The sequence below is a fragment of the Sinocyclocheilus rhinocerous genome, unplaced genomic scaffold, assembly GCF_001515625.1.
Source record: "Sinocyclocheilus rhinocerous isolate Xijiao unplaced genomic scaffold, SAMN03320098_v1.1 scaffold1677, whole genome shotgun sequence".
Lineage (NCBI taxonomy): Eukaryota > Metazoa > Chordata > Actinopteri > Cypriniformes > Cyprinidae > Sinocyclocheilus > Sinocyclocheilus rhinocerous.
In genome coordinates this window covers 198,952-226,884 of record NW_015646345.1, presented here as the reverse complement: position 1 = coordinate 226,884, position 27,933 = coordinate 198,952, and the positions used below count along the sequence as shown (strand labels likewise).

Sequence of the window (27,933 nt, the reverse complement as noted above, 5' to 3'; positions counted from 1 at the left end):
AAGGGTCAAGAGCCCAACTAAAGCAAACACTGATCTCCATGATGGTGACATTATTTTAACCAATAAAACATCAACATCTGATCCGCTGTAATTCTCAATAACAGCAGGTGTTCATCACTAATGTACAATAACTTGTGAAACACAGCTTTTCAAGTTGAAACAAAGAATATCTTTATGTTGAGTTTACTCACATTTTTAAGGCAGCAGCTGAACTTTCGTTTCTAAGTTTAACCAACTTGAAATGTTTTACAGTGTACACTCTCAAAAATGCTGGGTTGTTTCAACCCAAGTTTGGGTCAAATATGGACTAACCCAAATTTTGGGTTAAAAATGTAATTTAAATATTTAACCCAACAGCTGGGTTAGTCCATATTTGACCCATATTTTGAAACAACCCAGCATTTTTTAGTGTACTGTTACTGAACTTACTGGACAAAACACTTTTTTTTTTTCATGATCATTCAACGCAATCCAAGTACACCAAAATATTTTAACTTGATAGTTTCTGTGCTGATGCTTCATTACAGTTCAGTTTAATGTAACTATTATTCTGCTAGTTCAGTTTAATGTAACTATTATTCTGCTTAGCAAGCGATGCAACCTCTGACATCCAGATCGCTGGGCTGAGACTGCAGAGACTGCAGTTGCCATGGAGATCTGAGACACATTTTAAGCCACAGCTCCACTCTGCTGCGAGGAATACTATGGTTGCCAAGCCATGACCGTAAATTTCGTCCTTCCTGTACCCACTTGACACTCTTCAGGGAATGAAGAGAGACAGACAAAGCAGACACAAGACTGTTTACAGATGCAATGTGTCCTCAGATGATTTAAAGTTCCAAAGGTCTCTCAGACACTCTGAAGGAGGCAGGAATTGATGTTTCTCTTGTAGTAGACTCACAGCTGAAAGCATTCTGGACTGATGTTTATAACTGAGTTCTACTTTTTTTCAGGCTGTACACTGTTTTGAAGTGAACTAAAATGCCCTTTTCTTGTAAAGCAGCGCTGGGCAACTTCGGTCTTGGAGGGCCACTGACTGTCCTGCAGAGTTTAGTTCCAACCCACATCAAACACACCTGAACAAGCTAATCAATGTCTTTAAGATTACTATAAAGCAGGGCTGTGTGTTTGATTAGGGTTGGAGCTAAACTCTGCAGGACAGTGGCCCTCCAGGACCGAAGTTGCCCAGCCCCGTTGTAGCTCTGGTTGAACAAAACGCACCGATTTCTGTTAGATTGTGATCTTAAAGTGCTATTCTGTTTCATCCCTGCTTAGATAACAACACACATTAAGATTAAGATCTTCAGGCATTTTTTTTTTCTTTTTTTTTAATTGTGTGTGAACCAGATTCTGTTAGTGACAAACTCATATCATACTCATAGAGCTGCAGCACAATTGGTTTCTGAAGGCTTTTGAGAGCCTCATTTTTATGATATTGGTTGCAAGTCTGAGATTGTTTTAACCCTCACAATCACAATTAAGATCAATCATAGTGAGCATTTTCAGACATCAAAAGGTGAAGATCAGAGGTTAGACGACCATAACATAATGGCATGTGAAATTGATCTAGAAGCATTTACATTCCTGTTCTTGGAGTTTGTTTCAGATTGAATCTTTTATTTACCAAATGTCCATCAAGTGTCTCTAAAAGCACAGTGACTTTGAGAAATCTACCGTATGTATGCATGCAGATTCTGCAGTTAGAATTTATATTGCATTTTCAGTATTTCTACACTATGACTTTCTACACTTGATCACTTCATGGCAAAGGTCAAATGTTTTAGGGGTGAAATGAGAAAAATAATAATCATAGATGACAAATGATTGTATGTAGTGTATACAGTACATGCTGTTTGTATATTGCTGCTCTGCATCTTTAAGCCAAAATAGGGGGAGTAAAGCTGATAATAAGTGTGAATATTAATGGGTTCTTAACTGCACCAGCCTTTTTCAAATAAACTGAATCACATACATTCGATGTGTTTTCAACGGCTGTTCTGTGGCAATAAATCTGGACAGTAAATGGTAATTAATGGCGTTTCATTTTGTGAAAGTTTTTGAATGCATTGTTTTGTTCTCGCATTTGAATGCAGTCACTGCAGCACTGATGTATGTCAACACTGATTACAATATAGCTAGATCTCAAATCCAGAGGATCACTTGTTTCGTCCTTGCATATCGTCATATCACCCAGAACCTAAAACTTGTTCTGTGGTAAATTATAGACGTCATTTTGTGACTTTCTGCAAAGATGCTGTTGATGACTTGACTTCATTTGGAAGCTTATAGATAACATTATTCCTTACCTTAAAGCAAAAGAGTAAGAACTTCATTTGTCCCATAACTGCAGCAAAAAAATATTGCTTTTCAGTTCTTTTAAGAAGACATTTCACATTCTTTCAATTACATTTCCCATTCAATTTTTAACTGTAATTCTTTATTATAATGCCTCGGCGATAATAGTACAAAACTACAATCACATTCATTTGAATTAAATAATATACATGATATTCATTACTAATGTAATGTTCTCTAGTGGGACTGAGCTCTGGGTGTTCCCTTCAAAAATCTGGGCCCTTATACATTTCTGATCTTCAAATCACAATGTCTTAAGTCAATTAAGAATAAATATATTCAAAATGTGGGGAATTTGACATTTCGGAGGCTCTAAATTAATCCATAATTTCCTGTAGGAGGAAATAGTTTTTATTGAAGTCATTTTTACTTACTCTCTGTGAAAGACTTTTTTACTAAAGTTCAGTCATAAACCAAGACTCATAAAATTAGCTTGTCTTCCCTTAAGATAGATAAGTAGGTAAATTCATTAAACTGTGAGTATATTTCTGAGTAAATAACTTGGGAAGTAGAGATATCCTATAGATATCAGAAACCTCAAGACTTGGCAGCTGTTCAGAAATCACAATCCCAGCCTGAAAACTCCTCCTCTGCTTGGGTCTTATCATAGGGAAAGTGGTCAAAGTTTATATAGCAGGGACCCTGCAAACCAAAGAACCCACAAAGACCCAATCAATGAAACAGACTTTGTTACTTGGTGGCTTGTGATGTACAGTTGTGTTTTATCCTGAAGCAGTTTTAAAAAAGCGGACAGTATCTTGTATTTGTTTGATGTTCTGCCAGATAAATCTATTACAATTTTGACAGTTACCACATAATCAAAATGGTTTGCCATTGAGGCAGAGTAAGACACCAGAAAAGCGCTACAAACAACCCAGGACTGCTAAGGAAGTACCATTATGAAACAGTAAGACATACTTTTGCTAAAATTGAATTTAATATAATTTATGTTTAAAATTTGACCTTTCTTATAAGTCGAATAGTCTGTGCCTCCAGCTGCCCCATTCTTAATTTATGCCATTTAATGCTGTTAAACCACCTGAGAAATAATTGAGAGAAAATGTCAATACACACATAACAGCAAAAACATTAATAACAATAAAAACAGCACAAATGTCACATAAGCATAGTCAATACCATAACCATACTCATCTCAGTACTCAGTACTACTCAGTGTGTGCATACAGACACACACACACACACATTTAAATGCAATGTACACCGAACTAAGGCTAATATACGTTCATAAAGCTTACCTGTGATGTCGGACATCTTTGATTCCATTTTTTTTGTATTGCCCAGACGCTGTCCAGGACGTGGCCTGCATGCCATGTAAACAACACATAAACTGAAGATTAAAAATGTAAATACCTAAAAGACATTCAGGGGTGACATTTAAATAAAATAAAAAAAATTTAAATTGTAAAAACAAGCCAAAGCCTCCATAATAGATTCAGAAATTACCTGCACAGTTTACTGATGAGAGACTTGGCACCTTCCCCCATATATGATGGGAAATTCAGCACACCATCCAAGATCTTGGCATAGATTTTCTGTGGTTCTGAACTGGAGAATGGTGGACTTTAGGACAAATAAAACATTATCATTCATTTTAATTAGATTTTGTCCTAAACAAGATAAATACAAATTTAAACATAAATAAATTGCATTTATAACCGATTAATTAGCTTAAAAATTTATAACAAGTGCAAACTTGATAGCACATGCACACTCTCAGAAAAAAAGGTACAAAAGCTGTCACTGGGGCAGTACCTTTTCAATAGGTACACTTTTGTACATTTTAGGTACTAATATGTACCTTTAAGGTACCAATATGGACTGTTTAGGTACAAAGGTGTGCCTTTTGAAAAGGTACTGCCCCAGTGATAGCTTTTGTACCTTTTTTTCTGAGAGTGCAAAAACGGATTGCATGCTTGAAATGTACAAAGCAGAGCATCATTTTCCACAGGTTTCCTTTGATGAATATAGCATTTTGGGGTGTTCCTCTATTCAGACGCAAAATGCAGGGTGTTGATTATGCTGTTATGCAAAATTATTTACGTTTGAAAATAATTTCGGAAATTATGATTGCTAGAGCAAATGAATGCATTTGAAAGGCACTGAGCATCGTGTGTCACTGTGGCAGAACAAGATTTAAAAATGGATAAAAATCTGAACTGAATTTAATACTTTTTGATATTCACACAAAATCCACATCATAGAACTCTTATAACTCTAAGGAAAAAAAAGACAATTGATTTGAATCTTTTCAACGCTGCTAATGCAATGATGCTAATGCATCTCACAAAATAAGGTCACAATATGCACACATAATTTGATACATTGCACAAGTAGTCTAGCTTGAAGATCTCAAAACTCCATCCCCACTAATTCAAATTCTGTTACATGTGTTCTGTGTAGGTTCCTTGTGTTTTTGTGGCGACGAGATACATAGTAGACTGTCATCACTCAATGGCTGGATGGAAGGTACACCGCCATCTTGTGCCGACTAAACTGACTTAAACGCACCTGACGTCATAATTACGATTTGTCAACACATAAGCACGAACGTCCCAGGAGGCCCGCGGCAACAGTGTCAAGTAGCCCAATTTCGCGGGAAAACCGCGGACTTGGCAACACTGCTTATGAACGACCGCACTATAGCGTTTCCTTGGTTACCGCTGTAAACAAAGCAGAGCTGCGCTTTGTACGGAAAAGAAAATGCCATTGCCATCGAAACTTTCTCAAGACAGTTCCCTTCAGTGATACATTAATATAACCCCATAAATGTAATGCATTTTTGTACTTATTTTACTGTTTTTTTCGGGATCAACTGGGACAGTGATAGCGATCGACGGGTTGGCGACCACTGCTCTAGATTTAACCCTTTAGGTGCCAGGATTTTTTGGAAACATTTTGGATTTTGACATCAAGGAAGTTTATATGGGGTGTAAATATACTCATCTAATTTGCATATTATGACGTCATCAGGGGGCGGCCCTCTTGAATGTCATAATATTCAGGAAATAATAGATATTGAATTGATGTTTGAACTTATTTGTGGCAAGCTAGTCTAGAAGAATGGCCCCACTGAAGGATGCTGGTTCGAACCGACCTGGGCACAAACAACAGACCCTCTGGGCATCCGGCGGGGATGGTGACGCCGTCTAGCGCCTCGCGGACTCTGGATTCCACCTCCCAGGTGACCGCCGCAACCACCCGGTTGGGTGGCACAATGGGCACCGGAGAAGAGGATACGGTCTCAGTTTCGAAAATCCGCGAGAGCGCGTCAGGTTTACCGTTCTTACTCCCCGGGCGATAGGAGATAGTGAAGTTAAACCGCCCGAAGAATAGAGCCCAGCGGGCCTGTCGAGAATTTAGTCTTTTGGCGGAACGGATGTACTCAAGGTTCTTATGGTCGGTCCAAACCACAAAAGGAACCCCCGCACCCTCCAGCCAGTGACGCCACTCCTCCAAAGCCAACTTAACAGCCAGTAACTCCTTATTCCCAATATCGTAGTACCGTTCCGAGGGGGTCAGCCGATGAGAAAAAAAGGCGCCTGACTAAACCCTCGAATGAACCGCCTGTAAAAATTGGCAAACCCCAGAAACCGTTGAACCGCTTTACGACTGTCTGGGGTGGGCCAATTAGCAACCGCTTCTACTTTGGCAGGGTCCATTCGAATGCCTTTCAGCTACAAAATAAACCCTAGGAACGGAACTGATTGTGCGTGAAACTCGCACTTCTCCAGCATGGCGAATAAGCGGTTCTCTAGTAGCTGCTGTAACACTAACCTGACATGCTGGATGTGGTCATGCTCGTTCTGGGAGAAGATCAGGATGTCATCGAGGTATACAAACACAAACCGGTTAACCACATCTCTGAGCACGTCATTAACGAGTGTCTGGAAGACCGCGGTGGAGTTTGAAAGTCCAAAAGGCATAACCAAATACTCAAAGTGACCTGTGGGGGTGTTAAAAGCGGTCTTCCATTCGTCCCCCTTCCTAATCCGAACTAGGTGGTGTTGGTTGCGTAGGTCTAACTTCGTAAAAATGGTCGCCCCCTGCAAGAGTTCGAAGGCTGAAGACATCAACGGCAAGGGATGACTATTCTTGACCATGATGTCATTCAGCCCCCGATAATCAATGCAGGGGCGGAGCGATCCATCCTTCTTCTCCACGAAGAAAAACCCCGCCCCAGCCAGAGAGGAAGAAGGACGTATAAACCTAACATACAAGGTAAGGGCAGACGTAACACAAATGACATACTGACACAGAGAGAAGCCATCGACCGGAATAAATAGGAAGGGGAAACGAGTAACAGGTGCGCAATTAGTGGAGCACACAGCGCTGCGAGTTAGCCCTGATCCTTCCCCACGTGCAGTTGGAAATGAACGGAAAATTACAAACCACCATGGGCCGCAGACAGAGACAAAACCCGGATGAACAGCAGGAATGAGTCGGAGAGAGGTGCCGACCATTACACTAAGGGACGTAACATTTCCGTCTCACGCTTGAGGAATTCGGCCAATCAGAATGCACTGGATAGCTGGCCAATCACAGCACACCTCGCTTTTTCAGACCGATGATCTATTTGATTAAGTATGACGTCTTGTCGCAATTTTGCGACTTTGGCGCTAAGAGGGTTAATACTGTCACATGGAATTGATGTTGATGGTGTTGAAATTATGCAGCCAAGCGATGATATCTCAGATCATTAACTAGTCTTGTGCAAACTTCATATAGCTAAAATTGTAAATTCTACTCCTTGTTACAAGTATGGTAGAACCATCACTTCTACCACAAAAGACTGCTTTGTAAGTAATCTTCATGATTTATCCCAATTCCTTAGCATTTCCAAAACCTCAGAACAACTTGATGATGCAACAGAAACTATGGACTCTCTCTTTTCTAGCATTTTAGATACGGTTGCTCCTTTACGCTTAAGGAAGATTAAGGAAAACAGTCTGACACCATGGTATAATGAGCACACTCGCACCCTAAAGAGAGCAGCCCGGAAAATGGAGCGCAGCTGGAGGAAAACAAAACTACAGGTATTTCGTATTGCTTGGCGGGAAAGTACCTTATCCTACAGAAAAGCATTAAAAACGGCTGGATCTGATTACTTTTCGTCTCTTTTAGAAGAAAACAAACATAACCCCAGGCATTTATTCTTATTTATTCTTCTTACACTTCTCTGCTAATGCCTCCACTGCTAAAAGGACATACTATCACAACAAAATTAACAATTCGCCTAACTCTCGCATGCTCTTTAAAACATTTTCCTCCCTCCTTTGTCCTCCTCCTCCCCCTCCTTCATCAACTCTAACAGCTGACGACTTTGCCACATTCTTCATTAATAAAATTACAAACCTCAGTGCACAATTTGCCACACCACAAACTGTCAAACACATCTTACCAGCAAACATACACTCGTTTTCATCCTTCTCTCCACTCTCTGAGGCAGAAGTCTCTAAACTCATCCATTCTAATCATCCTACTACTTGTCCGCTTGATCCTATTCCATCTCATCTCCTTCAAGCCATTTCTCCTGCCGTTGTACCTGCACTCACTCACATCGTTAACACATCCCTTCACACTGGTGTTTTTCCCTCAACATTAACCAGGCTCGTATAACCCCACTTCTTAAGAAACCCACTCTTAACCCAACTCTTTTAGAGAACTACAGACCGGTTTCCCTTCTACCTTTCATTGCAAAAACACTTGAACGAGTTGTGTTCAACCAAGTCTCACCCTTTCTCACACAGAACAACCTCCTGAACAGCAACCAACTCAGCTCTATATTTCTTCGCGGCCCGGCGAAACATACCAATTTGAAAAACGAATGGAATGCATAGTCGATATAAAAAACTGGATGACGAGTAATTTATTACTGCTAAATTCTGAAAAAACAGGTGTTAATTATCGGACCTAAAACCTCCGCATGTAATAACCTAGAAAACTGTCTAACACTTGATGGCTGCTCTGTCAATTCTTTGTCATCGGTTAGGAACCTTGGTGTGCTATTTGATAGCAATCTTTCCTTTTGAAAGCCACGTTTCTAGCATTTGTAAAACTGCATTTTTCCATCTCAAAAATATATCTAAATTACGACCTATGCTCTCAATGTCAAATGCAGAAATGTTAATTCATGCATTCATGACCTCAAGGTTAGATTATTGTAACGCTTTATTGGGTGGTTGTTCTGCACGCTTAATAAACAAACTCCAACTGGTCCAATTAGTCTGTTTCTTTCTTATTCCGAGGTCACCGTAGCCACCAGATCCAGTCTGTATCCAGATCAGATGGTCACTGCAGTCACCCGGATCCAGTCCGTATCCATCCCAGATGGTGGATCAGTACCTAGAGATGACCTCGAGGCTCCCCCCCCACCCCCAACTGAGCCTGGTTTCTGCCAAGGTTTTTTCTCCATTCTGTCACCGATGGAGCTTTGGTTCCTTGCCGCTGTCGCCTCTGGCTTGCTTAGTTGGGGACACTTAATTTCCAGCGATATCGTCGACTTGATTGCACATATACTATTTAAACTGAACTGAGCTGGATGATGACATCACTGAATTCAATGATGAACAGCCTTTAACTGAAAATTGAGTATTTACTATTGTCATTTTGCATTATTAACACACTATTTTCGTATTTAATGCTGTACAGTTGCTTTGACACAATTTGTATTGTTAAAAGCGCTATATAAATAAAGGTGACTTGACTTTGGACTTTTATTTTGAAGTGTTTCCTGTGCTGTGTTCGTAGTCAGTTTGTAGCCTTTTCCTTTGATTAGTCTCCCCAGGTGTGTCTTGTTATCTAATTTACCCTCTGTGTATATATATCCCTAGTGTTTCACTTTGTCAGTTGTTGAATGTAATGACTACACTTTTACCTGTGCTTCTGTTCCTTTGTTCCCAGTGTTCCTTGTCATTTGTTTACTTTGTTTCTTTATTAAATGCCTGCAATTAGATTATCTTCTCTGCTTGTCTGCACATTACACATTTGTTGAGTTTATAAAACAATCCCCTCACCCAATTTAACTTCTTTGATTAAAAAAAGAAAATCAGCTCATGTTGATTACACTCTTAAAAATAAAGGTGCTTCACGATGCCATAGAAGAACCTTTTTGTCTAAATGGTTCCATAAAGAACCTTTAACATCTGAAGAACCTTTCTGTTTCACAAAAGGTTCTTTGTGGTGAAAAAAGGTTCTTCAGATTACAAAAAGGTAAGAAAGAGATGGTTCTTTAAAGAACCTATGACTGAATGGTTCTTTGTGGAACCAAAAATGGTTCTTCTATGGCATCGCTTGAAGAACCTTTTGAAGCACCTTTATTTTTAAGAGTGTACATGAGAAAACTTTGATACCTGCCCACGAGTAGCTCGTAGATTAGAATGCCAAGTGACCAGAAGTCGGCAGCAAAGTCATGGCCCTGGTTCTGAATGATCTCTGGAGGGATGTACTCAGGAGTACCGCAAAAGGAATATGTCTTTTCACCCCGAGAAAGCTCTTTTGCAAAACCAAAATCAAACTGAAAAGAATACAAGAAAAAAAAGCAAGAGAAAAAAGAGGACCTATGACACCCTGGCAGAATGAGGACTGATTAAATGTTTCTTTCAGTGGCTGTATTAAATTGTCACAGTGAAAAATTATCACAATTTTATTAACAGCTTATCAATGTAAATTGTTGTAATTGCTCTATTTGTGGAAAAACAGATCCTTGTTTCAATATATCACAGTTGTATGCTGCATCACATTAAAACTGTTATAGGCACTAGATGTAGAAGCAGGGAAAAGGGAATTTCATTTGTTTTACCAATTTCACATATCCTTTGGAGTCCAGCATGAGGTTTTCTGGTTTCAGGTCTCGATACAGGATCCCTTTGTTATGGAGGTATGCAAAAGCTTCAACCACACACGCTGTTATGAACACAGATATATTCTCCTCAAAGCGTCTTCTGAAACATGACAACACATGCGCCCACATTCAGACATTCAAACAGCTCTAATTAGGGAATGTGTCATTAGTTTTATATATCTGCAGTCAAACATTTGACAGAGACAGGAAATGGATTCTAATTAATGGTCTACCATGCTACGAGCAGCAAAATGAGCAAGAAAGATGACACAAATGTGTTGTGGTTATTTGCCAGAGTGTAGTTATATGCGTTTTCTAAGATGTTCTGAGTGGTTGTTAATGCATTGTTATGTGGTTGCTAGGGTTTTCCTGCTAGTTTCTATGCAATACGACAACACAGCAACAGCAGCTGTCATAAGGATGCTTGCCTTAGCAAACAACACTAATTCATTTGTGAATGTCTTACGCTTGTTTCAGCTTGGTCCAGATTTCCCCACCAGGACAAAACTCCATTATCATATAGACGTAGTGGAAATCTTTGAAGGCAGCATGCAGCCTGAACAACACCAGAAAAGTCAGATCGGAATTTTATATGTGAACGGCTTGAACAATATAAGATATAATTATAGGTTAGGTAGGTAGCTGCACTAACCTGACAATGAAGTCACATTGGATTGCCTGGAGAATTTTCTTTTCTAGCAGAATATGTCCTTCCTGCTTCTTTGCAACAACATGCTGTTTACTGATCTTCTTCATAGCAAAGTATGTTCTGTGCTGCAAGGTAGTTACCTAGGAAAATAAACAACCAATCCAATCAGAACAACATTAAGCTGAACCAAACAGTGTTTTGACATTAAAAGGACTCAGAAAATCCATCATCTATGCTCTCCTCTCATACCAGCTCCACTTTTCCAATAATAATAATAATAAAAACTGCAGAAAAGTATTAAGAAAGTATTTCCTATAGTATGTAATAATTTAGATTTAATATGGAGATTAATTTTAGTATCTACACTATCATTCAAAAGTTGAAAAAAAAAACGGTAATATTGTGAAATATTTGCACAATTTAAAATAACTGTTTTCTATTTAAATATATTTCAAAATGAAATTTATTCTGATGCAAAGCTGCATTTTCAGCATCATTACTCCAGTCTTCACCATCATCTATACTCTCCTCTCATACCAGCTCCACTTTTCCAAACCCCCCAACTCCAAGAGTGACAGGCTCTCCTTGATAACTTCCCTCCTGGTACAGGACAGGGACGAGATCTTTCCGCTTTAGACATGGTTCTGGCCTGGAGACAGCAATACTTATAATATATAACGCAACAGTAATGACAACATAATATATCATTCATATTATAACTCATTTAAAGGCTTTATTTAGCAGCAGACAGGCACCTAGTTGTATGCTGCAGAAAAGTATTAAGAAAGTATTTCCTATAGTATGTAATAATTTAGATTTAATATGGAGATTAATTTTAGTATCTACACTATCATTCAAAAGTTGAAAAAAAAAACGGTAATATTGTGAAATATTTGCACAATTTAAAATAACTGTTTTCTATTTAAATATATTTCAAAATGAAATTTATTCTGATGCAAAGCTGCATTTTCAGCATCATTACTCCAGTCTTCAGTGGCACATGATCTTTCAGAAATCATTCTAATATGCAGATGTTTTTCTAATATGCTCAAGAAACATTTATTATTATTATAAAAAATGGTTGTCTGGAAACTTGGAAAGTCTGGAAGCTGAAGAATTTAAGGATTCTTTGATGAACAGATAATTTGAGGATCAGTATTTATTTGAAATAGAAATCTAACATTATTGGTGTCTTTACTGTCATTTTTATCAGTTTAATGAATTGAATAATCAACTTACTGAATAAAATGATCAATTTCTTAAAAAAAAATAGTGGTCGAAAAGGTTTAAATAGCAGTCTATATGAAACAAGCTTTTTCTCTGTCCTATGTGAAATATATATTTCAAAAAATATTATTATAAAATAATAACAACATTCCCAACTTACCCAACTTTCTCTGGCTTTACATCATCCACCAGAAAATCAGCACTACAAAAACTATTTTTGATAAAGAACAATACTTCAGTACCAAAATAACCTAAACCGCTGTTGCAAAACACTAGAATATACACTAGAACAATATACACTTAGCGATCTAAAACATGATTCCAGCCAGAGAACAGAATGCACAATAGCCACCTGTAAACATATCACTGGAGTATATCACAACTGCCTCTTGATTACAGGTAGAGTAAAAATATTAAATGCATGTTAAAAGTAACTGCGTTGAAGACTATACTGAAAATCTTTACAAATGTAGAAGTCACAAAGCAGGAAAACTCACTCGTCATGGAGCTCAAGGCTTTCAAAGGGAATGGTCTCCTCAAAAACCCTGTGAGAAAATAAAGGACATTGAACATTTATCAAAACTCCGAAATCAAGGGAATTATGTGATTTCATTTGTACAAACTAAGTAAAGCAATATTGTCATCACTGACATCAAACTTACTCTTTATCAATGAAAAAGCAAGTGACAGCTCCCACAGCTGTGCATGTGGCTGTCCTAAGGATCTCTCTGGATTACACACAACAGAAGATTTGTTTGACTTTTACATTTAAACCAGAACTGTTTATGGCTTACATAATTTACCTGATAATTGTATCTAGAAAACGACATCTTTAAAAATAAACATTTAAAATAACCAGCTGATCAATGATTAACAACTATGTATTCCTGATATTGTATTTCTAATGATCCCATGTTGTCACTAAGTGAGCATGGTTACCGTATTAGAGCCACTTCTCCAAAGTGTTCCCCTCACTCATCTTACGGATGATTTTCTACTGTCCGTTCACTTTGTTTGTCACTAATACCTAATGGAAATAGACAAAATCTTGACCAGCTGTTTTAAGCTAAGATTTATTTTAGTAAGTAAGATTATTTACATTGTATTATGTTTAACACAAACACAAACACACGGATCATTTTGTAGCATCTTTCATAATAAATCTAAATGTTTTTTTTATTGGTCTTTTGAAGTATTCTAATTTGTTGAGATAGTGAATTGGTGGGTTTTTGTTAAATGTGAGCCAAAATCATCACAATTAAAAGAACCAAAGACTTAAACTACTTCAGTCTGTGTGCATTGAATTTATTTAATACACGAGTTTCACAATTTGAGTTGAATTACTGAAATAAATGAACTTTTCCACGACATTCTAATTTATTGAGATGCACCTGTATGTGCAAAGTTTGGTTCTTGCATATTTTTTGTGTTCGTAAAAGTGCTCAAAAACACATATTTAAGTTGTAATGAGTTTCTTTTACCTCTCCTTTGAGAATGATATAAAACGTATTGCCCTCTGCTCCCTCTCGGACAATCACTTCATTGTTCTGAAACTTCACCTTGGAAGGGAACAAACACGAAAAAGACTCTGAGTCATCATGTCATGTTTTGCTAGAAGAAAATATACTGGACTTTGTGTCGAAATAAGATTCATGAGCTGTTCATTGTGACCCTCAGATGCTTCTTCCTGAACAATATATTGAGGCCTTCATATGGTATTTACTTTATATTATGCATTCCCATAGTCTTTCATGAGACTCTGGAAGATTTGCATTATGTCTTTCTATTGTGGGCTCACAAGACAAATTCAGTAACATATTCAATTAATATTCAGTAATGCTGCATTATCGATTTAAATGCATTGACACCACTGGATGAGAATAAAACTGACTTAAGCTGCATGATGACACTGTTTTCTTCTGTAGAGCTGCTCTATAGTTGAATTGACTGCATTTCATAATTTATGAATTTTGCAACATCAATACCATTATAGAACTGAATAACTGACTTGAGCTGAATAACTACACTACTGTCTTCTATAGGGCTCTTCTATAGTGACTACAGTGTCTCATTTGAGTTTAAATACTTTTATGATGCAAAGATTTCTCTCAAAAAGATGGGCAGTGTGAAGGAGATTTGACATTTCCATGTTATGCACTAAATCTCATAAATGGGTTGGTAAAATCACATTGCACAAATGCTCATTTTAACAATTTTAACCAAATGGCCCTTTAAGTTAAAGACATGACTACAACTAAATAAATATATGTCTTAATTTGACACAAAGTCTGGTATATATTCTTCTCTTCTATAGTTTCTAACATGTTCTTCAAGAATACTTAAGACATCTTTGATTTACAAGATTCATGAGTCTAAGCTCAGACATTTAATCATTTATCAGACAAGCTATTTACTATTTATAAGAGAAAATCACACTGACTTCCTCCATGGAATCAATGATCTTTGACAGCTGCACATCATTTAGGGCTTTCAAAGTGCGAGACCTGATGGAATCAATTAAAGACAACAGAACTTACTCAGTAATAATACACTAATATATACAAACAGTGAGAATCCAAAGCACACAAAGCATCTGATATTTTAATATGCAGGCTTGACGTAAAGTGGTGCCAGAATGTCTTACGTTTTCAGGAAGCACATGAGTTGCTGTCTTTTCTTCATGGATTTGTTGGTCATGATGCTTCGATATGTATGTCTCTCAATACACCATAACTTTAACGCAGTGATGGCTGTGGGCAAGAGAGAATCAAAACACTAATGAACCACACCAGCAGAGGGCGACCCAAATTAGCCATCACTCCAAAATAATAACTGACCTTTGACAGATGCTGTGCGTTTACAGTTGTATAGAATGGCCAGTTCCCCAAACACATCACCGGAGCTCAAATTTCGCAGATCACGTCCAGCCTGAGTAACCCTCAGCTCATCCTCTAGAATAAAACTGGAATTTAGGCTCGTCAATTCATTATTTCACATTTTATTTAAGACTGACCTGTGCTGAAATAGAAAAAATTATAAAATGTCATGAAATTCAGTACAGTATTTTTATAATATTAAGAACCATTATTAATTACCATAATTATTATTACATATACCAGCCCAACTGCTATTGAAAACTAGCCCTAGTTTTGAATAGAAAAGCATGGACTCGGCAACACTGCATGTAGCCTACCAGAATTTTATTAATAGTAGAAGTGAAATCTTATTGTAGTCTTGAAATCAGCGTATTGAAGAAAAAAAAACACTAGATGGCATTTACTTTGTAAAAAAAATTGCAAAAAAAAAAGTTTTTTTGGAAAAATTTCCACTTCTGGTGTTCCCGGTCAAAAATGACCGGCTGCAAAAAATAGCTTATGAATCTCTTGTTATGCAATATTATCACCAAATATGGGATTCAATCTTTTTTTCAGCTTGTTTTCTTTCAATTAGGACTGGTTTTGTATTTATTTTTGGAACTGATTTATCATAGGCCTCATTAATCTGAGCTTACGTACCTCAGTTTTTGAGTGCAAAAAAGCATTATTTGTGGAAAATTTTGTCAATATTAAATAAAATATGAAAAAATTTTTACACAGTTTTTTACACTAGCCTGCTCTAATGTTTAACCAAGAAATTTGTTTTGAAATGCTTATAGCTTGTAAAAAATAGCACAAAAGAACACTCGTGGTGTTCCCGGTCAAAAATGACCAACCTACAAAAAATAGCTTATAAATCTCTTGTTATTCTATATTATCACCATATGTGGGATTCAATCTTTTTGTCAACTGGTTTTCTTTCAATTAAGACAGGTTTTGTATTTAATTTTGATACTGACTGATTGTAGGCCACATTGTTCTGAGCTTATATTGGACAAAAGTGACCTTCCATTGAAAATTAATGGGAAGATCGGAAATCTGAGAAATATTTAGTGTTCAGAAGCATGTTGATCATGTTCACATATGTATGTGTGCCTGCAAATACACTGCTCAAAAAATTAAGGGAACACTGAAATCACACATTGGATCTCAATGAATGAAATATTCAATTAGAAAATCTTTATTTATATACATTCTATATGTGACAACGGTCAATAGGCGCGTTTCCATTACCCTTCAAATTGCGCAAATTGAAATTGCGAATTGAAAATACGCTTAATTGGAACGCATCAATTTCGCAAAAACTCCCATATATCGCAAAAAAGTTTTTACGCTAACATGAGGTGGTTTTTCAGGCAATGCGAAAAAGGAATAATTCGCAAAACTGCAATGTAAACAGTTTTTTCGCATTTACAGGTCACATGGCGTATGTAAAAAGTCATATGATCATTCTTCAGTGTACTATAACCTCCAAGAAATACTTCATAAGTGGCCGCGCTCCAGTATAAAGGGGCTTTCCCTACCATTATTGCTTAGACAATTTACACTGCACACGTCTGCGGTGCAGTGTGGCTCTGATACAGCATCTGAAGCTGATTGCGGCCACTCAATGCTTGTGTTTATGTTTTTATACAGTCTATGGTTTATTCCAGACGCGTCACACACGTTTCTGAAGAGGCTATCTTTGCTGCTTCTGTAGATGCACGCATACGCCTCCTTTGAATAAATATAGCCAAAATCCCACCAAAATCCGTTGCCATGACTTATCGCGAGAGGCAAAAGGTTACGTTTTAGTCGCATAACATTGGTTAATGGAAACGCCATCATTTCGCAATACTTTTTTATCGACATTTATAAAATATCGCCAAAGTTTTGCGCAAATCTGTAATGGAAACGCGCCTAATGAAAACCAAAATCATCAAAACACTGAGGGCTGGATTCAAAATCACACCAAAAATCAATGTAAAAAACTGAAGTTACAGGCTGATCCAACTTGCATGAAGTTCATCACAGCAACTATCGGATGCTCCGATACATAATATCCAAGAGGTTCTCAAGTGGATTCAATCTGAGGAACATGAGGGCCAGTCAATGGCATCAATGCCATTGTCATCTAAAAACTGCACACTCTAGCCCCTGAGGCCGGGCATTATCATGCACCAGGAGGAACCCGCGCGTTTCCATTACCCTTCAAATTGCGCAAATTGAAATTGCGAATTGAAAATACGCTTAATTGGAACGCATCAATTTCGCAAAAACTCCCATATATCGCAAAAAAGTTTTTACGCTAACATGAGGTGGTTTTTCAGGCAATGCGAAAAAGGAATAATTCGCAAAACTGCAATGTAAACATCAATGGCATCAATGCCATTGTCATCTAAAAACTGCACACTCTGGCCACTGAGGCCAGGCATTATCATGCACCAGGAGGAACCCAGGGCCCACTGCACCAGCGTAAGGTCTGACAGCGGCTCTGAGGATTTCAGCCCGGTACCTAACAGCAGTAAGGGAACCATTGGCTAACATGTGGAGGTCTGTGTGACCCTCCACGGATATGCCTCCCCAGACCATTACTGACCCACCGCCAAACCGGTCATGCTGGATGATGTTGCATGCAATATAACGTTCCCCACGGCATCTCCAGACTCTTTCACATCTGTCACATGTGTTCAGTGTGAACCTGCTTTCATCAGTGAAGAGAATGAGATGCTAGTGGCAGACCTACCAATTCTGGTGTTCTCTGGGAAATGCCAATCGAGCTGCATGGTGCTGAGCTGTGAGCACAGGTCCCACTACAGGACATCGGGCCCTTATGAACACCCTAATAAAGTCTGTTTCTGACAGTTTGGTCCGAAACATGCTCACCAGTAGCTTGCTTTGGAGGTCATTCTGTAGGGCTCTGCCAGTGCTCCTTCTATTCCTCCCCATACAAAGGAGCAGATACCGGTCCTGCTGCTGGGTTGTTGCCCTTCTACATCCCTGTCTAGTATGGATGTATGGATGTGCCATCCTGGAGGAGCAGGACTACCTGTGCAACCTGACTGGGTTACAGGTACTGCCTCGTGCTACAGACAGTGAGAAGAACCCTAACCCTAACCCTAGGCTCAGATCAATGAGGCCTACGATCAGTCAGTTTAAAAAATAAATACAAAACTAGTCCTAATTGAAAGAAATCTAGTTGGGAAAAAGGTTGAATCCAATATTAAGTGATAATATAGCATAGCAAGAGATTTATGTTTTTTTGTAAGCCGGTCATTTTTGACTGGGAACAAGTGTAATTTTTTGCAATTTTCTACAAAATAAAAGCTTTTCAAAAGAAACTTCCTGGTTAAACATTGGAGCAAACTAGTGTGATAAAAAGTGAAATTTGTTTCGTATTTTATTTCATATTGACAAAATCATCCACAAATAATGCTTTTTTTTCACTCAAAAACTGAGGTATGTAAACTCAGATTATAATGAGGCCTACAATAAATCAGTTCCAAAAATGAATATAAACCCAGTCCTAATTGAAAGAAAACATATTTGGAATTCCATATTTGGTGATAATATAGCATAACAAGAGATTCATAGGCAATTTTTTGTAGCCCGGTCATTTTTGACTGGGGACAACACAAGTGTAATTTTTTTTTTTTTTTTTGCAGTTTTGTACAAAATAAAAGCTTTTCAAAACAAATGTCTTGGTTAAACATTAGAGCATACTAGTGTGAAAAACAGTGCAAATTGTTTTCATATTTTAATATTTACAAAATGTATGCTTTTTTTTTCACTCAAAAACTGAGGTACGTAAACTCAGATTAATGAGGCCTACGATAAATCAGTTCCAAAAATAAATACAAGAAAACAAGCTGACAAAAAGAATGAAACCAATATTTTTGATTTACAAGCAATTTTAAAAGGCCGGTCATTTTTTACCGGGAGCACTAACAAGTGTTATAGGGATTTGAACACAAGCTGAGGGTTAAACTGGCCTCACTTGGCTCCTCAGATCATCATGTCATTCATGTCAGTCATTAGTCTATTCCTCACAGAAGTCCTCTGCCTCACTGGGTTCACTCTCTCTATCACCACCCTAATGCTCTGGCTCCACCGGCTCCTCTCACAGAAGGTCATCCTCGCTCCCATCCAAAGCATCTGAGATGCAGCATCTTTTGAAGCCGTTGAGAATGCTCTCCGGGGCACTGCAGCCCATGCCTGAAGGATCCGATCACAGAGCAGCCTCACCGCAGGCTTCTGTATTTTTCCAGATGTGTGAGTGTGTGGTTGGCAGACAGCAGCCACTCTGTTATCTCTTGCACAGATTATCTTTGAATGGCTTGTTTACCACTACATCCAACACCTGTAGCTGACTTGTCATCCCCCTGGTATGATCACTAGGTCAGCGTTCATTGCCCGCAGTTAAGATTTGACATGCGCAGTCACGTGTCTACGGACAGTACAGTGACAGGTGACAGATGTTGGCATGTTTAAAAACACAGGTGTTTGATCCGCATTGCCGATGTGTTCCAGGTGATATGAGTGTTTTCTCCTTAGGCCGATCACATAGCACTGAAATGACAGCAGTTTCTCCCTGAAGTCGGAGGGCAAGTGCTGGGCAGGACTTGTTCTGCAGTGTAACGGATCATTCTTCTGCACCAGCCAGGGCTAGCTTTGAATTTGCTGCTGGGTATGTTCAGCTTTTTGGCAATATCCAGGGCCTTTAGCTGGATGACAGCTCTGGTTATGAGCAGCCTCTCATTTCTTTTTGCGGCCACTTACTGACACACTTGCCTGTCAATTTCTTCGAAGCGTCCACTTTTAGGTAAGCTTTTCTTTGACTTGGCATTTTTAAGAGTGTCTTTTTGGGCTCGCCATCTTCTAATGTTATACTCTGACATGCCATATGTCATGGCTGCTTGAGAGTTGTTTGCGTTTATCACCATGAGCTTAAAGTTTGCATCATAACCTCTCCTCAGTTGCTGGTTCAGTTGCCTGACTTTTGAACCACTCTGTTCAGGACTGTCACTCGCCATCATGCAGTCCCCTGGCACTGTAAACTAGTTTACAGGGCCGGTTCGCTTGAGTCCTGGGGGGCACATTTTGTTTTATACATATTTGGCGCCACCTATTGTTGTGGGTGTATTATTGACATGTAAAAGACCAGGGGTCTCCAAACTCGGTCCTGGAGGGCATGGTCATAGCCAGCTATGAGATCCAGACCTCGGTATTTTTCCTAGGTGTACTTTGTGAAATAATATAGTATATATTAGTAACTCCTCTTTGGTGCTGCAACGATATTGCACAACACCAAGTTTAAACCGGCCTCCTCTTTTTGAGGGATTTGAGACCTCTGTAATTATAAAACCCTGGCTACGTCCCTGCTGGAGGGCTGGAGTCCTGCAGAGTTTAGCTCCAACCCTAATTAAACACACATGCACCAGCTAAACAAGGTCTTACTAGGCATACTAGAAACTTCCAGGCAGGTGTGTTAAGCCAAGTTGGAGCTAAACTCTGCAGGACAGAGTTTGGAGACCCCTGGTCTAGACAGTGAATATAAGATGACCCCATTTTCTCAGATGTATTTCCAAGAAAAACAAAACAAAACACTGTCTTATATTCAGAACAATACAGTAGCATATTAGAATGATTTCTGAGGAATCATATGAACCTGAAGAGTGGAGATATGGCTGCTGAAGAATTCAGCTTTACCATCACAGGAAGAAAGTACATTTTAAAATGTTAATAATATTTTACAATAATAATATTTTTGCTGTATTTTTGATCAAATAAATGCAGCCTTTGTGAGCATAAGAGACTTCTTTCTCCCTACACAGTGTTCATTGCTCCCTACTCCCTGAGCAGGGGAAATCCGTTGAAGTTTGCTTCACTTCGGAACATTCATTCACGGATTTGCGGTACGCAGCGTCTTTACACACAATATTTTTGCTGTATTTTTGATCAAATAAATGCAGCCTTTGTGAGCATAAGAGACTTCTTTCAAAAACATTTTAAAGATCATATAATATTTACCAAACATAGTAAGGGTGGTATGTTAGTATGCATTTCTAAATTCAGTTTCCGATGTATATGATCCCTACACAGTGTTCATTGCTCCCTACTCCCTGAGCAGGGGAAATCCGTTGAAGTTTGCTTCACTTCGGAACATTCATTCACGGATTTGCGGTACGCAGCGTCTTTACACACAGATGAAACTTACTAGAGAAGTGTGAAGTGTGACATAATATAGGCCTACCTCTGTAAATAAATACTATTTACTCCTGACTGGAACATCAGCGCGTTCACGCACGCTGTGCAGACAGAGTGAGAATGGCAGGCAAACATGAACAACCAGACCTTCCTTCCTGGTATTGTACGTAGTACTTTTAAAGTTTTCAACATTCAGATAACCAGCTCGTTAGAAGTGAGCTACGTGCATGAACTGTGTTCCGATGTATATGATCCCTACACAGTGTTCATTGCTCCCTACTCCCTGAGCAGGGGAAATCCGTTGAAGTTTGCTTCACTTCGGAACATTCATTCACGGATTTGCGGTACGCAGCGTCTTTACACACAGATGAAACTTACTAGAGAAGTGTGAAGTGTGACATAATATAGGCCTACCTCTGTAAATAAATACTATTTACTCCTGACTGGAATTGGGAACCGCTGATGTAGCCTATTGTAGTAATGTTGTCTCTGGTATTCTGGTCTGTGAGCATATATGCGTTCAGGGGGCGTGGCTTTGGACGGCGATTGCAGGGAGGGTGGGACATTCGCTTTCAGTGCTATCAGGCTAAAGTTAGCATTTTCCAAGATCTCCTACTGCACCTTTCACTCAGTGTTATCTCTTCTTATACATACACACCAGAGACAATGTACATGCTGTCTCCCTCTGTGCCCTCTCGGATGATGTCCTCACCAGGACGACAGTCCATAACCTTCATCAGATCAACCATCACACTGATCTGCTCCTCATCCAGACGACGGAGGAAGTCATTCTTACCAATGGCCTTCACGATCTGAGCTTTCTCACTGATGGCCAGACACATATAAACAAAGCATAACTTTTGGGGTTAGTAAAACAAAAGCATTTACCATGGCTGTTTAATTAGGCCTTTTTCAGACTGTCAGTAAAAATCAGATTTTTTGCATATCCAGATAGATTTTGAAAGTCTGGACAGCAAAAAAAAAAAAAAAGATGAAATTGTTTCTTCAAATATGATTCAAATCACATAAGGAGGTGGCTTGAAATGCAATTCCAGTGAGATTTTTACAGATGTGTCTCAGTCTGGAAGCTGTGGCTTCTCAAATCGGATATTAAATAGTCTTTTTCGACACACAACGATAACGTCAAAACCTGTGATGGAAATGCCAGAAGTATTCATACAGTATTCAAACAAAGATCAAGATCAAGAAGATTCACTTCTATTTTTCCTGCATCTGTTTTGAAAGCCTCGTCACATACGTGGATACATCTGTGTTGTAACCAGAGCAACCCATGCAGATAAATTGGTTATGTTGTGGATACACAAATCTGATTTGATCACGTGCAATTATGTGCAGTACAGTCTGCCTGAAAAGATCTCATTTGAAAAAAAATCCAATTTGCCTGCAGTCTGAACATAGCCTTAGATTGCCAGGGTTCTTGATTAATATGTGTATAAAGTAACCTGGCAGTTTTATTGACTCTGTTGGCGGTGATTTCCAGGACCTCTGGTACTCGCTCCGGGACCATGACAGCTGCCCGACTCTGTCGAACCTCAGGCATTTCATTACTGTTTTGTTGAGGTGCACAATCTGACAGACAACATTAGAAGTGAGTCAATGTATAAGACTTATAAAACTTTATACACACTAAAGATCAGACTGCAATGATGAGGGTCACCAAATAGGCATCATTGATATGTAAAAATATATGAATTGTGCTGGCTTTAGGCAAAAACCTTTGTCATTTGACATAAAAAAAATCTGTATTATTAATAACATATGAAGGGAGCAGATGAAAGAGGATGCAGATATAGTCATTAGTCTGTTCTGTCTTACCAAGCTCATCCAGTTGTCCTTGCAGCACCTGTAACAATCTCTCTTTCTGTTCAAGCTGTCTCTCTGTAATAACAAAACAATGTTCTAGTGTGCATTAAAATTGCATACAAATGTACACTCACATCATGATAAACAGTGAAAAAAAAGTCACGGCTCAGATCTTGTCTTACTCAGCTCTTTGTTCTGGTTCTGGAGTTCCTGGTTGAGCTGGCATTCTTTCTCCAGCATTTGTCGTAATTTCTTCAGTTAGGCTTCCATGATGAGATTCACCTTTACTAGAGCAGCATGACACTGACAAAGAGCAGTATAAACTCACATGTCACACTGACAACAACTAATATGTAACTGCAACATTTTTTTAAAAATGTAAAAATGCAGATTTACTGAACCAGTCTTTAAAATGATGAATTACCATCAGTTACAGTGACAAAAACACACACAACAAAATACTCGCTCCGGAGCCATGACAGCTGCCCGACTCTGTCGAACCTCAGGCATTTCATTACTGTTTTGTTGAGGTGCACAATCTGACAGACAACATTAGAAGTGAGTCAATGTATAAGACTTATAAAACTTTATACACACTAAAGATCAGACTGCAATGATGAGGGTCACCAAATAGGCATCATTGATATGTAAAAATATATGAATTGTGCTGGCTTTAGGCAAAAACCTTTGTCATTTGACATTAAAAAAATCTGTATTATTAATAACATATGAAGGGAGCAGATGAAAGAGGATGCAGATATAGTCATTAGTCTGTTCTGTCTTACCAAGCTCATCCAGTTGTCCTTGCAGCACCTGTAACAATCTCTCTTTCTGTTCAAGCTGTCTCTCTGTAATAACAAAACAATGTTCTAGTGTGCATTAAAATTGCATACAAATGTACACTCACGTCATGATAAACAGTGAAAAAAAAGTCACGGCTCAGATCTTGTCTTACTCAGCTCTTTGTTCTGGTTCTGGAGTTCCTGGTTGAGCTGGCATTCTTTCTCCAGCATTTGTCGTAATTTCTTCAGTTAGGCTTCCATGATGAGATTCACCTTTACTAGAGCAGCATGACACTGACAAAGAGCAGTATAAACTCACATGTCACACTGACAACAACTAATATGTAACTGCAACATTTTTTAAAAAATGTAAAAATGCAGATTTACTGAACCAGTCTTTAAAATGATGAATTACCATCAGTTACAGTTACAAAAACACACACAACAAAAACATTTTAGGAAGAGAATGAAATTAAAACACGGAATTTCTAATTGGAGAATAAAACAGATTTTTTTTACCCAGATGTTTTAAAATGGATGGGATTGATCAGTTTATCTGCGAAACACAGATGTAACCTCTTGTTCTGACCCAATAGTGATTTAGTGAGTAAGTTATATAGATTCATAAAAAAAGGTATAAAACTTGCATCAATATGTCTTTGCAAAGCATATGAAACCAGATTCAGGAGCATTCAGGATTTATGTTGTAGTTATACATGTACCAGTCCAACTGGAAATAGTGTTTACAAAGTAAATATAAGTTGATATAAACGAGCACTTTTGAGAAATATATTATCACTGCATTTATAAGGTTTTCAGGTTAGTGGATTAAAAAAAACAGCCAAAAAGCAAGAATACTGTTAAATCATTGCCACACACAGTTTTGTGAGTCATTCAGTATGAACTGATACCATGGATTCTCACATGATAAAATCCACCAATTGTCTTTTGTGCTTAATAGCAAAACATATTGCACAACATACAGGTCTTTCAGCCAGTTCTATCAAACCTCTGCAACTAATCCAGAATGTGGCAGGAAGAGTAGTGTTTAACCCAAAAAGAACATATGTCACACCTCTGTTCATCAATTTGCACTGGCTACCAATAGCTGATCACATAAAATGTAAGCCATTGATATTTGCCTACAAAACAACCACTGGCTCTGCACCCCTTTACCTAAATTCACTACTTCAGACTTATGTGCCCTCCAGACCCTGTTGAAAAAACCCAGCATATGCTGGTTCCCAGATAGCAAAAATCATCTGGGCCAGATCTGGCCCAGACCCATCTGAAGTTCTGGTCCAGATCCGCACAACGGACTCGGGCCGGTGTCTTTTGGCACAACGGGCCAATACCGGCACGGATCCGTTTTTACGGATCTGGACCAGAACTGGGTCAGCTCTGGACCAGATGCGGATTCCTTTATGGTGATTTGGGCCAAATGTGGGCCGGATCTTGTCCAGCACCATGCCGGATCTGGGCCAGCTCATTTTGTATATATGTATATATATATAACCTTTAAGTTATCGAGTACACAACATAATAAGAAATTAATTTATGAGTAGAACAGTTTGATCACACGGTGTGACATACCTTGGTGAGGTTTTTGAGGATAACAGCGAGCAGTGTGTTTCTGCCTCGATCGTCTTGACCTCTTCTGTTTTGATTTGAACTCCAGAAAAAAACACGCGCTCTTTTCCACGGACGCGGCCCGGATCCGCTCTGCGACTGTAGTTCCCGCTCACTGAAACCACGCCCGGGCTGGATCCGTGTTACAGCACTGAAACGGATGTGACTGTAAAGCGGATTTGCCGGTTTTAAAACAGATCTGGCGCGAAGTCAGCTGCTGTCTGGGTTAAGTATGTTTTGAAGAATGGCTGCTGGTTTAAGCTGGTCATGAGCAAGAGCTAGTTGCTTAGGACCAGCTTAAGCTCAAACCAGCAGCCATGCTTCAAAACATACCTAATCAGCATATGCTGGATTTTTCAACAGGAGAAGCATGCGTTCTGCAAGTGAATAGCACATTATAGTGCCAACCCAAAGAGGCACAAAATCACTTTCACAGACTTTTACATGAACTGTTCCCTGCTGGTGAAACGACCTGCCCAACTCAATCCGAGCAGCTGAGTCCTTAGCCATCTTCAAGAAACGGTGAAAGGCACATCTCTTCCATCTACACTTAACCCTCTAATACTAGCACTCTCTATTCTGTTTCTATTCTGTCACCTTGTTTTCTTTTTAATTTTTATTTATTAAAAAACTTGACTAACACTAACACTCTCTATTCTATTTATATTCTATATATATTTATTACATATTGTTGCACTCATTTGTGAGTTGCTTTGGATAAAAGTGTCTGCTAAATGATTAAATGTAAAGGAAAAGGAAAGGACATGAGGCAGCAGTTGGGGGTTCAGTGCCTTGCTCAAGGGTCTCACCTCAGTCGTGGTATTGAAGGTGGAGAGAGTGCTGGATATTCACTCCCCCCAACTACAATCCCTGCCAGACCTGAGACTTGAACCCGTGACCTTTGGGTTACAAGTCTGACTCTCTATCCATTAGGCAACGACTGCCCCCAAAGTAAAGTAAATGTACTAGCAGGTTGTTTTAGGTAACATTAACAATAGTACCTAGTGCATGATTATTGTAGGTTTTAGTGAAGGTGGAACCCCTGGTTCACTTATTGGGTGCTGGGGGCCAACTATGAGCTCGGACACATTTCAAACATTGGTCTTAAAGTAAACTACACAGCAGAAGTGCTATGTATGTGAAATAATCATAGGACAAGATGGGATCAAATTAAAAATCCCATCTTGTAAAAAAAATGATAAAATTATGCATTTTATTTTAATAAAATAAAAATGTTATTACAGGTATTTTGCATGCATTCCGAAAAAGTTTACCTATGGGTAGCTTTTTGTAGTGGTGTTCTTTGAATAATTTAACATTTTGTGCTATGACAACTAAATTAGCAAATGTTTTTGTTTATTTCCCTTCATTACATCAGCCAGTGTGCCATCAGCCATCACCAGATGGGCAGAAATTATAATTACAAAGTACACATTTCCTCTCATTTCTTCTGTGTTTTTGAAACAAAACAAACTCTAAATGGACACTTAGTGTCTTCCTGTTGACGTGGACAGTTCTTGGCCAGAATAAGCTACAAAATGGGCCAGATTTGATGCTGCTAGTCAAAAGTAAGATTAACTAGGAATGACTTCCATTCAAATGGCATCCATTTTATAAAGCAGTGTTTAATAGCAGCATTTTAAAACCATTGTTAACCTTTAAGGAAATGATTAGCTAGCCTTATTATCCTCTATGCTGTACACTTTATGACTGAAGAGGCGGTCAGGGTCTACTGAAATCCTGCTGGTGCCCAGCCATCATTGCTTGCTAAAGAAAATTGGAGGGTTTAGATAGGGTTGGTGGACAACATAATGGATAACACTATTGTTTATACTGGTGCAGAGATATAAAATGATTTTTGGATTAAAGCTCTCTGTCCTGTCACGTGTCTAGATTATTGCCAATTGTAAGGCGTAGTAGATAAATGAAAGGCCCTTGACAGAGCACAGCTACAGATACACACTGCTAATCCGTGCAAATAATACCAGTTCGTCATCTCTCCTGACCATAATCAAATCTCTGTTTTATTTCTTAAAGGGGTCATATGATGCTTTTTTTAAAGATCATTATTTTGTGTATTTGGTGTAACAGAACATGTTGACATGCTTTAATGTTCAAAAAACACATTATTTTTCAAATACTGTACTAAAGTTTACCTTGATCCAAGGAATCAATAAGCAAAACTAATCAAAAGCTATTAGCATTTTTTTTTTTCATTATAATTTTTGACCACAAGGTGATGCTGCCCAAAACTTTTTGAGTACAACAGTGAGTAGTGAACACACACCTGGAGCAGTGGGCAGCCATATTGCTGCGGCACCCGGGGAGCAGTTGGGGGTTTAGTGTCTTGCTCAAGGGTCTCACCTCAGTCGTGGTATTGAGGGTGGAAGAGAGCGCTTGTTATTCATTCCCCCCACCTCCATTCCCTGCCAGTACCAAGACTCAAACCCACAACCTTTGGGTTACAAGTCTGACTCTCTAACCATTAGGCCATGACTTCAGGTCGTGGTTCTGAAGCAAAATATAGCATTTTTTATAGCAAAA

General features: G+C 38.6%; 1 pseudogene; it reads right to left on the bottom strand.

Moving 5' to 3' along the window:
• Positions 1-2,910: 2,910 nt before the first annotated feature.
• On the bottom strand, positions 2,911-23,248 carry LOC107707322 (cGMP-dependent protein kinase 1-like; annotated as a pseudogene).
• Positions 23,249-27,933: the final 4,685 nt, after the last annotated feature.